At 34.8% G+C, this 15609-nt stretch overlaps 1 pseudogene; it reads right to left on the bottom strand.

Annotated features, from left to right (window-relative positions):
* Positions 1-14118: 14118 nt before the first annotated feature.
* Positions 14119-15029, bottom strand: LOC103082368 (general transcription factor IIH subunit 3 pseudogene; annotated as a pseudogene).
* Between the last annotated feature and the right edge of the window lie 580 nt (positions 15030-15609).

Below are 15609 nucleotides of genomic sequence, written 5' to 3' on the forward strand. Positions count from 1 at the left end.
ATATATATATATGTATATACATACATATATGTACATATTTTTAAATTGGAAAACAAATCACTCTATATTTTAGACAGTCTGTGCATGTGAAGATGTGTGTTTGTGGGAAGGATTCTGTCTTGCTTCGTTACTAGGCATCAGGCAGGCTGCCTGCTCTCTCTCAGGCTCAGTACTTCTGTCCTGAGGACCCTCATAATGGAGTGTTCAGTTAGGGAAACATGTAAAAGCACATGTGAGGTTGTAGTTATGAAGAAAAAAACATCACTTTTCATTATTCTAAGAAGTAAAATAATTTATTCATGAAAAATAAAAATTTACAAGCCAACAACTTTAAAAGAAAATAATAGAAATGCATTTTTCACCTGAGAATAACATTTTGAGAATGCTTAAATTTAAAAAGAGATTATAAACCTTTACTGGTGTGTAAGAGACATCCATAAAAGCCAATGTCAGGGTGTCACTCAGACATGACTGTGCATTATGTCAGGTGCACCTATGGGCTAGAGAGTAGGTAAGAAGTCCCTAATTACATCTGACAAGATAGTTGACAATATTAACCTGTGAAATCTACATAAAGGGGGATAATGTCAGTTCCAAACATATGTGGAAATATACATACACGCATACATTCATACATACTGCAGGATATCAGGCTTTGCTTGAGATAAAATGAATAGGAAACTCATTATTGTTTCTTTTTTGTGGGTATCATCATACTTTTAGAGATTGTCTACTATAAATCTGTCATCAAAGACAGAGAATATCAGAACTGGGACATAAAGACTGTTGCTTTCCAGTGACTTTGACCTCGGGGTCTCTGAAATTAGGAAAATGTAGGGATGAAGCATTTTTCCTCTTCTCAGAGAACTTTTTAATGGAATCTTTGGTCTGCTCTTGTTACTGTCAGGTTGGAGCATCTTTCTATTTTACTCTACTTAATATTTTACAATATAAGCAAACATTGAATTTAATTATAAAAATAAATTTAATTACCAATTTTGCCTGTTGATAAACATATCTGACTCGTGGTCTTCTGTAATTCACCTCTGCACTGCTTAATGAATAATTAATAGCATTGATATCGTCACAATTTCCACCTGCTCCATGGGAAAATTAATTACTTTTATGAGGAAGCTGACATAGGATAGCAAAGCTGTCATAAAAGTTCTAGGTTGTGGTGTCGGCCAATATGTTTTATTCAGGGTTTCTTTAATCCAGGTCAGCTTTATTCGGGGTCACTGCTCCTGCCTGCAGTTCTTCCACGTGGTAGCAGTGATGAGTAGATTTCAGACTGGAGGGCTAGAGCTCATTCTTGCTAATAAGTTGAATAATTTCTCCAGGAACATTTTTAATGAACTACTCAAAGTGTTCATCTTAATTCTATCTTCAGCAGTCGTCTGATTTTGTCCGTGCCTCTGACGATCAACTTCTCTATGGCTAAAAACAAAGTATGGAAAAGAAATACCAGTTTCCAGTCAAATCTGCCAGTGTTCCTCTGGTAATTTTTTTCTTAGGTAGCTAAACTTAAAACATCTTTTAATATCTCATAATAAGATAAATATTTTATATGTTCATATAATTTTAATGTTTTTTTTCTGTTAGGATTAAGTCTTTACATGGAATTAATTGTTTTGTGGGGTACAAGATTAGAATATAAATTGATATTGTTTTCAAGGGTAGTAGTGATCCTGCACCAGTTAGTGAAAACTACTCTGTTCCTGCACATAGCCCTGGAGGACTACACTTGGGAACCCCTGCTTCCCCCTACATTGCTCTTAGGTGAATTAGCACGCAACCTCAGGATTTAATTTTACACTGAATGTGAGTACACAGGAGTGCATGTAACTTTGCTCTGGTCAAATGCTAGGCTTACTAGCTTTCTGTTTTCCTCCTGGATGTGGAAATAGGGCAGCAGGTGACCTCTTTCCTTAGGCCAGGCAGTTCACTTCTTATCTGTCACAAATAACAACTGTTGTGATTCATAGACTCTGACAGGAGATCAGTTTGATAACCTGCCATGATATAAAGTTCTACCTTTCCCATAAAATTATAAATATAGGACTTAGTTTTGCATTCAAAAATTTTATAAGTCTCAGAGCAATTTTTTCAAAAGATGGTGGGTCAGAAGCTCTGAATTTGCTGAGATGTCCACAATGATCTCTGCAAGGATTATTCAGCTGATGATATGCCTTGTCTATCTTTTACTACACAATGCTTCCATTCCTAAACTGATTAGGAGGGGTTAGTAGGGTGTCAACTCAAATTTTGCCCCAATTCTATGGGGGGCTGTCACACATTACCAATATGACCAAATGAGTTATATTCTGGTAAAATTTCGGTTAAAGAGACTCTCCTCCATGATACACATTTGGAATCTATGAAAGACTATGGCTCTGGCATCAAGTAACGTAAGGAGTTTGATATGTCATGTGATGAAAGATTTTCACATATTAAGGTATGGAGAAATCATTCTGGCTTATACATAAGTTAACTTGAATTTTATGCTAACAAAACAACCTGTCTGTGGTCTATCAAGCATACATTATACATCTGCTTTAATTATTAAAGAAAAAGACACATTGACCAAAAGTGAAGAATGTCTATGTTCAAAATAAAGATTAAATTCCTCCCTTCCTGAGACACCAATGCTGATACTCCTTTGATGGTAAGACTCCCTTCCTAGGTACCAAGGCCATACCAACTCACTGTGCACATGCTGATCTGTTTTTTTAAAAAAAATCCTTAAAGGAATGTATTCCTGACTTGTTTGATGTTCTTTGTTCTGACAAGATATAGAACTGTGCTAAAAACCATGCTTCACTGGAGCAGTTTGTCAGAGCTATCTGAGAGACTGTCTTCTGGGCTATAGCCCTCAGTTTGGCTCAAATAAACTCTTTTCTCTTCCTATTATTGATTGCTTTTTGATTATTTGTGTTGACACATGTAACTTTTGACTCCATTGTGGATTTGAATGATGGAGTATTTATAGCCAAATGAGATTTTTAAAAATCTAGTTTGTACATGCATCCTAAAACTTCCAAATAAAGCTGCCTGGTAAAAGATAGTTTAAAATTTTTTTCTGTTCTGGAAAAGTTTTTCCAGATGGCTTCTTCAATCATTTTTAGCTCATTAGGGAACTAACCTTTTAGTAATAACAATTGTTACCCTTCATGAATAATTGGAGATGTATGTGGATGTCAAGTTAGCTACACTAATGAAAGAATTTAGGCATTTCAGATGACTGGGAAATAGAGTTTAATCACACATTTGGTGTTTTCAAGATCAAAAAAGAATGTTCTCTGGAGCCTGGAGGTTTGGCTTCAGGTCTACAATGTTTTAAACAAGGGTTTCTCAACTTCAGTGCTATTGACAGGTTGGGCTAGATTAACTCTTTGTTTTGTGGGGCTGTATTGTATGTTTCACTAAATCCTTGTTCTCTACCCAATAGATGCCCAGTGGCAAACCCTTGCCTCAGTTGTTACGATCAAAGAGTTTCCAGACATTACCAAATATCTCCTGGACGATCAAAATCCTCTCTGGTTGAGAACCCCTAGTTTAAACCAAGCTTGATTCAAGGCACCTGGTAGTGACCTGTGATTTGGAGGATGGCTACATGGGACAAAGAACAAGCACGGAACCAAAGTGTGTTTCAGGAAACACTCTAACAGTGTAAGTGCTGAGAAAATGGCATCAATCTCCCTCAAATATTCATAGTGACCAGGGATCTGGACCATCAGTAGAACAGTTGTCGGGACCTGCTCTATATGGAAAAGAGAAGCAATTGTAACACAGATCAAACTCCAGAGTCTATGTAACAGGAGCCTGGAGGTCAGCCTAGGTGTTACCCTGTGGAGTTTCCCTTTCAGAGATCACGATAAAGGATTAGAGGAAGTATTTTCAATTTAAAAAAAGTAGATGATTTGGAATTTTGAGTTTATGGATCTAATTTATTCCAGTTATACTTTGAGGTCCTTATGTTAAGAACCACGAGTCTTTATGCAGCATTTTAAAACCATTGTCAAAGAGTTATTTAGTCTGTGACTATAACCTTGGTGGATGGTATTCACAAATGATTACATTGGCTACCTAGGTAAATTCCAGAATATTTCAACCTCAATAGCTTATAAAAGGAACTGTCAAATTCAGCCAAACAATAACATCAAAAAATATGATGAAGGTATAAAATTTAATGACAATTTAAATCTCAATGGGTCTAAAATCATTTTCTAAGTGATGAAACAGAGGATAGTGGGACCCTGAAAATGGTCAGATCACAAAAGTTCAAAACAGAGAGCTGAGCTCAGGTCGTCCATGTAAGACCCTGCTCAGCCTTAGGAAGGCATTCTCTGATCATTCTTCCTTAAACTTCTCTCAAGATACAGAAGAAACAGAATAAAGCTCAACTGTTCAACTGTAGCTCAGAGGTAAGAAGGGTTTCATATGAATTCATCTGGAATAAAATGAGAGAGATAGATATTGGGGTGGCCAAAAAGTTCATTCGGGATTTTCTGTAAGATGATACATAGATAGATAGATACATAGATAGATAGATAGATGATAGACAGATAGATAAGATAGACAGAGAGAGAGATAGACAAGATAGACAGATGATAGATAAGATAGATAATAGATAGGTAAGATAGATAGATAGATAAATACCTAATTACACATTAATAGAATGAAAAGAAATAAGAAAAAAATGACAGGAAAAGAACATTAAAAAAATGTGCAAAGGTTTTTTGTTGTTGTTGTTGTTGTTTGTTTGTTTGTCTTTAAAGTAAAAGCATGGCAAATAGCAACCTGAGAAATATTCAAAGAAAGGCATATGGAAATTAAATAAAAATATTATTTAAAGTGAAAGGCTGTACTACTGGACTTGATTTAGATATTTCTACAATGGGCTTTATAACAGAGCAACCCAGTATTAAGAAGACCACCCTCTCAGGTCAGAAAAATCATAGGCCTACCTCACAGGTACAGAACTTTTACCATTAATCTTATAGCATATACAAGACCATTTGAAAATGTATGACATTGGTTTCTTTTTCCCATTAAGTGCATATTTTATTGTAACTAATTGACACAGGTATTTTAAAATGCAAAGCTGTGAATAAATTTTGTTGATGGTTAATCATGCTGGTCTTTGCATATGAGCATGAGTACACTCTATCCACCCTGAAGACACACAGTTGATGAATCATGTTCATTTTAATATAACAAGACATTGTAACATATGTAATATAACATATGACATCTTTGAGTAGACAAATATTAACAGAAAATATAAGGGAAAATGAGTGGACTATATACACTAGTGCTATATATATATAATTTTCTGATGTTGGGTTATTTGTATATTTTGGATATTAACCCCTTATCATATATATTGTTTGCAAATATCTTCTCCCATTCAGCAGACAGCCTTTTAATTTTGTTGATAGTTTTCTTCACTGTGCAAAAGCTTTTGATTTTGGTGTAATCCCATTTGTTTATTTTTGCTTTTTCAAATTTCCATTCTGAGGAGACATTTTTATATATATATATATATATATATATATATATATATATATATATATTGCTAGCTAAATGATAGCTAGCTAGCTAATAGACCATTTGCTTGGAGAGAGTAAACAAAGGAGGAAGAAAAAGAACACCAAGCTATGGACAATCTTCCACTTAGATGGAAACTTTAGGAGTGGTGGTGAATATGTTACCTCTTCTCAACTTTCTACCCCTACTCTTGACCCAGCAATACTGGAAGCCTAGGGGAGAGGCCTTCTTGGACAAACAACTTGGAAGGGGAAAATCATCCTATTAATACCTATGAAAGATCTAAGCAGGGAATAAAAATTCAGAAAATATGTATCATGTATCAGACTCTGAAACCAGTTTCAGTGGTGATATCATGTAAAAGTGAAGCCTAAACTAACTCAGCCTTGATGAGCTGGGATGTGTACTTTTTACTAAACTGATTCTGGTTACTTGGGTTTATGAACTACTTAAACCCAGGAGTGTTTAGAAAACTCAAGAGAGAAATATTTACATTCTACAAAATTCTTATTATTACAGCAATAAAGTTAAATGTACAACCTTTTAAAATTTAATTTTAAATAAAATTAAAATTATATATATATATATATATATTTTTAATTTTCACCTTGAATTTATGTGTCAGATAATACCATTTATACATTTGCTAGAGATAAGTGCATATATCTGGATTACATATTAAATTTAAAATGTTTTAGAGGTGGAACCTATAGACTGTATCTTGCTAATTTGTGTATCCCCTATAGATAAGACCAAAGTTTTTAATGTTTTATGAGTAGAGACTGTGCAGATTGTGGGAGGGTTATGCTAATAAGTGGTCAGCCAGTCCAGCTCATCATAGATGCCTATTATATTTGATAATGTATATGTGTGTGCACAAGTGTATGTGGTTGGCATCAGGTAAGAGGTATTTACCCTCTTGCAGTCTTCAGAATCTCTAGATGATTCGTCAGCAGTGGCTTGTGCAACTCCAGCTGATAGACAGTGAGTCAGTGGCCTTGTGACTAAGGATGCTGCCTCTGCAAATAAACTGCCCTTCCCACTACCTGTGGGTCCCTGGACAAGTTTTGTAAACTTTCTGTTCCTCAGTTTTCCCACCAGTAAAACTGTAGCTGTAACATTACCACGACTCACAGTACAAGACTGATATGATGAATTAATACATGTAAAATTTTTGCAACAGTGAGTGACATATCCTAAGTACTCAATAAATATCAGCTATTGAGTTAAGGATGAATCTAATATCATGATTAGAGATGAAGAGAAAAAGGACTTAGGTCTTATCTGTACTCTGATAATGCTCTTAAAATGAGAAATGTGGGCAATTTTCCAATCATAAAGGAATTTGCAGCTATGGATCAATAGCAACCTGCCAGTTGTTTGAAACTCCATCTGAAACAAAAAGAGATTTACTGCTTTTGGGTGAAGCAGTAACTCAAAGAAATGGGTTGTTGAATACTTTGTAGGTACTTCTTTTCACATATCAGAATAACTTCTGTCATGGGATAAATGGCCCGTTTTTACCTAAATAAACATTGTCTCAGGTTCTGAGAATTTCTGGCACACACTGCAAAATGTCTTTCAAAATTGAGCTCAGAAGGACAGAGGTGGATCTAAGCATCCTTGGCATCTTTGATTATTAGAGTATATATATATATATATATATATATATATATATATGTTTCCCCTTATAGAATTGGATTTCAGAATATTTGTCAAATGCATTTGTTTATTGAAGAAATTGTGTGTATTGATGAGGATATTTTAAGGACAAGGAAAGAGCATATTGTAGTGCTTCTAATTTTTCTACTTGAGTGGTAGGAAAACATGCAGCTCTGAAAGCTTAATATGTACCAACTATTAGAAAATGATCAATTTTTTACATCAATATTATATTACTCTCCTATGGCTACTGTAACAAATTACCACAAACTGGGTGTCTTAAAACAACTGAAGTTTATTCTCTTACAGTTTTGGCAGCCAGAAGTCTGAAACGGGGCTTATGGGACACAAATCAAGCTGTTGGCAAGTCTGTGCTTCCTCTGGAGACTCTAGGGAAGAATCGATGTCTTGCCTTTTCTAGCCTGTAGAGCTGCACTCCTTGGCTCATAGCTCCCTGCTCCATCTTCAAAGTCAGAGGAATAGACAGCACCTCCTCTCTCTTCTCCTATTCACACCTTCAATTCTATGTGTAGTCCATGTCCTTCTGCTTTCTTCTGAAAACACTTGTGATGTCATTTAAGGCCTACCTGAGGATAACCTCTTCATCTCACTATTCCTAAATTAATCACATCTGTAAAGACATTTTTTTTTTGTAAAGACATTTTTGCATGTAATATAAGACTCACAGGTTCTAGGATTAGGACCTAGATATTTTTTGGAGGGGAGAGGTGCTATTTAGCTTACCACTAATATGAAAGCATCATTGGAAGAAAAGGTAATCTTTCAGACATCAAACTGTTAATCTGATTGGCACAAGCTATTATTAATAAGGCAAGGATTTTTAGTGAAAGCCCTCATATAGCTATAGCTTTGCTGTATAAATCAATAGCAAAAAAACAAAAACAAAAATCTACTATTTTAAAGACATGATTAAAACAGCCAATCAATATAAATTGGTATAATCAATTCTGCCTTTTTTATTTCTGTTTATTGTAAAGTTTATTTATTTTTACAATTGCTTTCATTTCTACATTGGCAAGGACAACCACAGAAACGAACTTTTTATCAAATTTGTTATGATAGCCTAGTATATGCCTAAATTCTTGGAAAATGCCATTTTATATTTGCAAACATTCACTCTGTTTAAACATACTTTGGGGTGATTGATATGTTCATACATGTAAAATAGATTCTAGGTAATGAAGAATTAAAGCATCAGACAATCAGGAACAAAAGTTTGCAAATTAGCCTTGAATGGGATGTTTATAAATGAGTAATTTATTAATCAGTCTGGCATTCTGCTATAACAGAATACCATATACTAGGTGCCTTAAACAACAAACATTTATTTCTCACTGTCCTGGAGGCTGAAAGTCTGAGATCAGCCTTGTGATCAGCATGCTCAGATGCCAGCTTGATCAGATTCATAGTGGGGACCTTCTACCTCTTTCCAGATCATTGTCTTCTTGCTGATTCCTCATATGGAGAGAGAGAGAGAGCTCTGGTCTCTTCATCTTATAAAAGTACTAACCCCATAATGGAAGCTCCACCCTAAGGTCCTCATCTAAATCTAATTACCTCCCAAAGCCCCCACCTCCACATAGGGTTTCAACATATGGATTTTGGAGGAACCCAAATATTTAGTCCATAGTAAGTGGCAAGCAATTATTCACTAAAAATGTTTGATTTCAGGAAATGTATTTTACTGCAGATCACTTAGGATATGTTGTTAGTATCTAAAATATTTGGGATCCATTATCTAACCTTTCAATATTAGCATCCAACTTGTATCATTTCTTGAATAACAAGACAAGGGTAGACTGATTTTTTCAATTTTTGAGAGAGATTAATGAATCAAAAAGAATGACAAGATTCAATTTTTTTCATCACAGGAGAGTATGTTTACTAATTATCAGATTGGAAAATTGAAATGATACACTTCAGTTCATCCCAAAAATGTAATATTACTCAAGTGGTAAAAGCTTAATAAATGTATTTTTGAGTGCACTATTAGAAAATTTGAAAAAAAAATGCTCTCCTCTCCACAATGAAGGGACTGTGATTTAGCTAGTTCTTATTGGTGGTTTTTCCAATGTTAGTAACTTTGGCATGTAGAGTAATTACAGAGTATAACCAAGTGGGTGACTATTGTATTAACTATGATTTCTCAATTGAATCTGTTAATTTTACAAGGAGTAAATGTCTAGTTCTTAACAATAACAATGGAGTTCTTTGTGGTACTTCACAAATACCCAGCCAACCCTTGTCAATTAATTTAATTTGCTTAGTGGAATTTAGATGACCTTCGTAAAATATTATCTTGATTTATCTAGTCATGTTGTAAATAAAAAGATTAATCAAGATGTAATACAAAGGAAAATGAGTTTCCTTTTATAGATTTTCACTTGATTAGAAAAGGAAATAAAGTCTATAAAATGTGGTAGAGAAGTATTAAAGCTCCTTATTCCTATAGGGCATATATTCTGCTGCTTTGATTCATTTTTCAGATGAAGTCTATAAATAAATGTATACATAAGAAAACCACAGTATTTTCTCTTTAGATGATTCTAAAGTTTTCTAGTTACCTAGCAAAATTGGCATGCATGTATATGTATATATGCATATATGTGTATATACATAATGTATATGTCATGTTTCTGTATACAAAATGCAAACTGTACATAAATATCAGTCTTCAAAATTTAAATAAATTTACCAGTTGTTGATATACAACTTTTCATGAAGGAATTTTGTAAGACAGATTAAAGACAGGAAGAAAAGAAACCGCAAAACAGTGCCTCTCTAACATCTTTCATCTCTAAAACATAAACTACATTCAGTCATCAAGGATAGAGACCTTCATCAAAGATAGAGGAGTGTAGTGAAATTGAAGTTTTAGGTGTTTTAGAATTAACTATGTGATGAGAGTGACTTAGCATGATACTCACACATGACAGATGAAAAATATCTGGTTGAGTTATTACAATTACAGCAATGATTTTGACATTTTATCACAAAAAAATAACACAACATGTTCCACCTGAATAAGATTACTTAAGAATGTGTGCATAGAACATAAAATTGGCTAAGGGTCTGCATTAGCTCATGGAGTATTAGGTGGCTCAATTCAACCTTTTCATGAGAATAACTAAAAGGTTTGACAAAATAATCAAGGCATCTTATTGATGGTGTGAGATATAGCACAAATACTGGGGAAAATTCAAGTACTGAAAACTGATTCTGCTAAGAGGGCAGGCATATTCTGATAAAAAGGAAAAAAAAGAAGACAGAAAGAAAGAAAGAAAGAAAGAAAGAAAGGAAGGAAGAAAGAAAGAAGGAAAGAAGAAAGAAAGAAAGAAAGAGAAAGAAATAAAGAAAAAGAAAGAAAGAAAGAAAGAAAGAAAGAAAGAAAGAAAGAAAGAAAGAAAGAAAAAGAAAGAAAGAAAGGAAGGAAGGAAGGAAGGAAGAAAGGAAGGAAGGAAGGAAGGAAGAAAGAAAGAAAAAAAGGGCCTCAAAAATTGGCTGTCTTTTTGATGTCCTCCTTAGTCTATGGAGACTCAAGCTCAAGATGAGGGCACAGCAAAGGAAGAAATTATGACAAACCTTCACTAACTTAAGCTTTTTTTTTTTCTTTTTTCTTTTTAGGTTTAAATAAGGAACCAGCTAAAGGATCCATTCTAATTCACTATTTTTTTTCTAACTCTCCATCTATCCATCTCCCTCTCCTCCTTGGCAACCACTAACTAAAGCTTGTATACCCCAAACCATTTACTAAGATAAAGATGAACCATAAGTTAAATAGCTCTAAAATGCACACTTATGGCCCTGTGTTGGATCACCCAAGTTACTTGGAAATCTTCAAATATTAAAATTGGGATAATATAGTTCTAGGCTAATAGAAACCCCAGAAGACCTCAGGAGATAAAACTCTTTCCTCCTCTACAGGGGAACAATATTCTAACATCAAGTAAAGAAAGGTTGATTGGAAATTCCAATAAATTGTTTCTCTAACATTATTTCCAATGTCTGGATGCTTGAAGGGAATAAGCTTATGAAGTCATGTAGAGACATGTGACCTTGATTTATATTTTGGGTATCTATGAATCAAGATATTCCTTAGATAAGGAATGTTGTTGCTGCCATTGGCTGTATCAGGCAGACAGACAATTGTTAATGGCTCAAGATTCTATAAAAATATTGATGAACTAGTTGTTGGCCAGGGCATCCAGTGCTAAGATGACTACCAGAAGTATTTCCAACTATGTTGACCCTTGGGTCCTGACCTTTATCATGGGTGTCTTGGTTAAGTGATATAAAACAGCAACTCTGCAGTGGGTTTATCATGCATGATGGTAGTTGATACCATGTGTACAGTGTATGAGTATAAATATTTTAGCTCCTTATTTACATTTACTCCTAGATATTTTATCTTTTTGATGCAATTGTAAATGGGGTACTCTTTTTAATTTCTCTTTCTGATAGTTCATTCCTTTTGATCATGATGTATAATCCTTTTAATGTATTGTTGAATTCAGTTTCTTAACATTTTGTTGAGTTTTTTTTTTTTTTTTTGAGGTACGTGGGCCTCTCACTGTTGTGGCCTCTCCTGTTGCAGAGCACAGGCTCCGGACGCGCAGGCTCAGTGGCCATGTCTCACAGGCCCAGCCGCTCCGCGGCATGTGGGATCTTCCCGGACTGGGGCACGAACCCGCATCCCCTGCATTGGCAGGCGGACTTTCAACCACTGCGCCATCAGGGAAGCCCTTGTTGAGGTTTTTGCATCTATGTTCACCAGTGATATTTGTCCATAATTTTATTTTTTGTGTGTGATCTTTGTCTGATTTTGGTATCATGATGATTCTGGTCTTGTAGAATGATTTCAAAAGCATTACTTTCTTTGCAATTTTTTTGGAATAGTTTGGGAAATATAGGTGTTAATACTTCCCTAAATGTTTGGTAGAATTTACCTGTAAATCCATCTGATCTTGGACTTTTGTTTGCTGGGACTTTTAAAAATTATTGGTTCAACTTCATTACTGGTAATTAGTCTGTTCTTATTTTCTATTTCTCTTTTTCCTTCCTTCCTTCTTCCCTCTACCTTTCTCCCTTTCTTTCTCCTCCTCATTTAGTTGATATACTTTGGTGTATGGGGTTCTCTACCCCACTTATATTTCTAAGGTTCTTCCTCCAGAGAACATCAAATCAGTATGGTCACATTTAGGGGCCTCACTATTTGCTTTATTGTGTTCAAAGATCCATCTGAGTTTTATTGGCTGTGGTACAGGGGTGCCATGGGTGTGTTTTTCTACAATCCTGAAGATCATGATATTTGTTTTGACAGAGGCATAAGCAGCAAAATATTTTTGCAGGGTTCTAGTGAGTCATCTGTCTTTAGGAGTATGGATCTCAGTAATTTAAATTATTTTTAATGAAAATTAAAATTATTTTATTATAAAAATTTATACAAAATAAAGCATTAACACAACAGTTAAAAGTAAAATTTAAACAGAATTAAGCCAGTCCATAAAACATTTCAAATGAAAAAGTAATAACAGAAACCTTATCAGCTTATTTGAAGTTATTCATCTTTAGATATATGATGCTTTATTTCCTAGACTTAAAATAGTGATCTCCATTACAATTAGTTAGGCTGTGAAATATTGAATATTATTTTTAAAAGGCAAACAGATTCTTAAACTCAAGGATTAACAAATACTTGGAAAGTGATCACCAAAATCTTTGGGTATTTGTTAACAAAATCATAAATCCATAATGCAAAATCTACCTGAACTAATCTAAACAAACACCAAATTACTTAAATGAAACTCAGTTTCTGAGATGGTATCAAGGGAAAATTAAAATCTTATTTATATACAAGGTTGTATACACAAATATATTTTTGTCAATATACTTTTAAAAAACAAATCAAACCAGCCCCCATTCCTGAAAATCCTTTCTACACTATGCTGGAATTTAAAAGGACTTTTAATAACTTCAAGATTACATAGAAAAATAAGTTTTTTATTGTTGAAATTACAAATAATTTTTCTTTTGAACTTATTGAAGTTTACAGTATTAAGTCCAAAGCTTCTAGAGAGCAGTTCTTCAGTATTAATGCTTTTCCCCTCCTCATTAAAAAAGGGATGAATTCTACGAGGGGGAAACACTTAAATGTAAAGAAGCCATTCTCCCCAAGAAATTTCCCCTCAGAACCCAGACATTGGCTTTGACAAATAAGCTCTTCACACAACTGTTTCTAAAGAAAAAGTTGCTACCAGACTACTGCACTCACTCTCCTTATTCATTTAAAATCAGATTTTAGAGATATTCAGTAACAAGCTATCATTTGGATGACTCTGTCTAAACATGTACTGATGTCAGACAAAAGAATAAATATCTGCTGATATCTGGAGCTAAATCTCAATCTAGAAAATAAGGATTTTATTTACTTGATTATTGTCAAAGTTGTGTTGATTCAAGTAATATGTTCTATCTTGATTAATGTCATTACTCCATAAATAGTCACTTTTTCCAAAACTGCATTCAAATTTCATGTTGTACATTTCATAGTAGGAACATAGATGGGTAGGTTCTGACACCTATAATCAGTCAGCACAGACTGTCTTTGACAAACGATCATCTAGTCACAATTTGTGCTTTCTTCCCCCATTTCTGGACAAAAAACAGTCAGAAAAGATTTTAGGGAATATTGCATAGAATGACTCCCTCCAATAAATCAGCTCTCCAGAAACACAGGATGAGGATGATGTTTTACAATATTTCCTGTAAGAAAGTTCATTAAAAATTATCTTACACATATCTCTTTTTTTCAGAGCCTTCCTAACATAGATTCTGCCATATAATTTCTATTAATAGCTCTAAGTGATGGAGAAACAATTTTTACTATCATGCAGACATTTTTAGTTTCTTTTTCTTGGCCTTCAGTACTGGAGGTAGAGAAATCTTAAAGGCTGTCTAATGCAGATAGGGCTGAAATTGCAGAATAGTGACAAGCACACAGAACAGATGTAACCTATTTCAATGAGATTTTGATGACAGAAGCAAGCAGCCCGGTAGTCAACAAGAATTGGGGGTGGGAAGATTAACTGAGATCTCTGATCTTGATCAGGAAGAAAAACTCACAGTAAATATTGCAGAAGGGAGGGCCTCTGAGGCACCTTCAAGGCTTGTGATGTCACAAGCCTTTTGGAGGAGTCCTGAATCAGAATCTAACATGCAGGCACCAGTCAAAATATTCTGCTTCTGTGCTGCGAAGTTGACATTCATGAAGTTCATATATTGCAACACACTGTCTTCTGCAGCCTTAATCACCCAATATCCGATCTCATTTCCTGATTATCTTTAACCTCCTTTTCATTCCATGAATGTAGCAAACAACTTTGGTGAGGGATCCTGCCAGCAGAGTTTCTGTATGTTGACCCTCTATGTCACTCTTGGTTATTAGATCTTTGATCTCTTCAACAATAATTTCATTTGCTGAAGTTAACAACTCGTATTTTCATCTTCATTTCCTGAGGGATTAAATTCAGAAGAAGGGTTGCCAGAGTCTCCAATAAAGTCTCCAAGTCTGCATTCTTTCCGGGATATAAGAATTGAGTTTCTTGAATGTGACTTGCTATCACAGCAAGTTTGTTGGAATGATTCATTAATAAATGAGAATTTCCTAACACCATCACTGTGTTTATGCATTTTGATAAAGTAAACTAACATTACTTTAATGCTTGCTTTCTCCACCAAATTAGGCTGCTATCAACTACGATAACTAGAAGATTCAATTCATCTTCGTCTGAGACCATGGCAGCCCGGGTCCCTCAGCACACAGCCACTTGCAGACTCAAATTTTTAAATAATTATATCTCTTCAAATATTGACTGTTTTCCCTCCACATTTGTGACCATCCAATGAGCCCATATATCACATAGGGCATACCTTTTTTCTTTACATCTTTATTGGAGTACAATTGCTTTACAATGGTATGGTAGCTTCTGCTCTATAACAAAGTGAATCAGTTATACATATACATATGTTCCCATATCTCTTTACTCTTGCATCTCCCTCCCACCCACCCTCCCTATCCCACCCCTCCAGGCGGTCACAAAGCACCGAGCTGATATCCCTGTGCTATGCGGCTGCTTGCCACTAGCTATCTACATTACGTTTGGTAGTGTATATATGTCCATGCCTCTCTCTCGCTTTGTCACAGCTTACCCTTCCCCCTCCCCATATACTCAAGTCCATTCTCTAGTAGGTCTGTGTCTTTATTCCTGTCTTACCGCTACGTTCTTCATGACATCTTTTTTCTTAAATTCCATATATATGTGTTAGCATACGGTATTTGTCTTTCTCTTTCTGACTATTTCACTCTGTATGACAGAC

This window comes from Lipotes vexillifer, unplaced genomic scaffold, assembly GCF_000442215.2.
Source record: "Lipotes vexillifer unplaced genomic scaffold, Lipotes_vexillifer_v1.1 scaffold1144, whole genome shotgun sequence".
Classification (NCBI taxonomy): domain Eukaryota; kingdom Metazoa; phylum Chordata; class Mammalia; order Artiodactyla; family Lipotidae; genus Lipotes; species Lipotes vexillifer.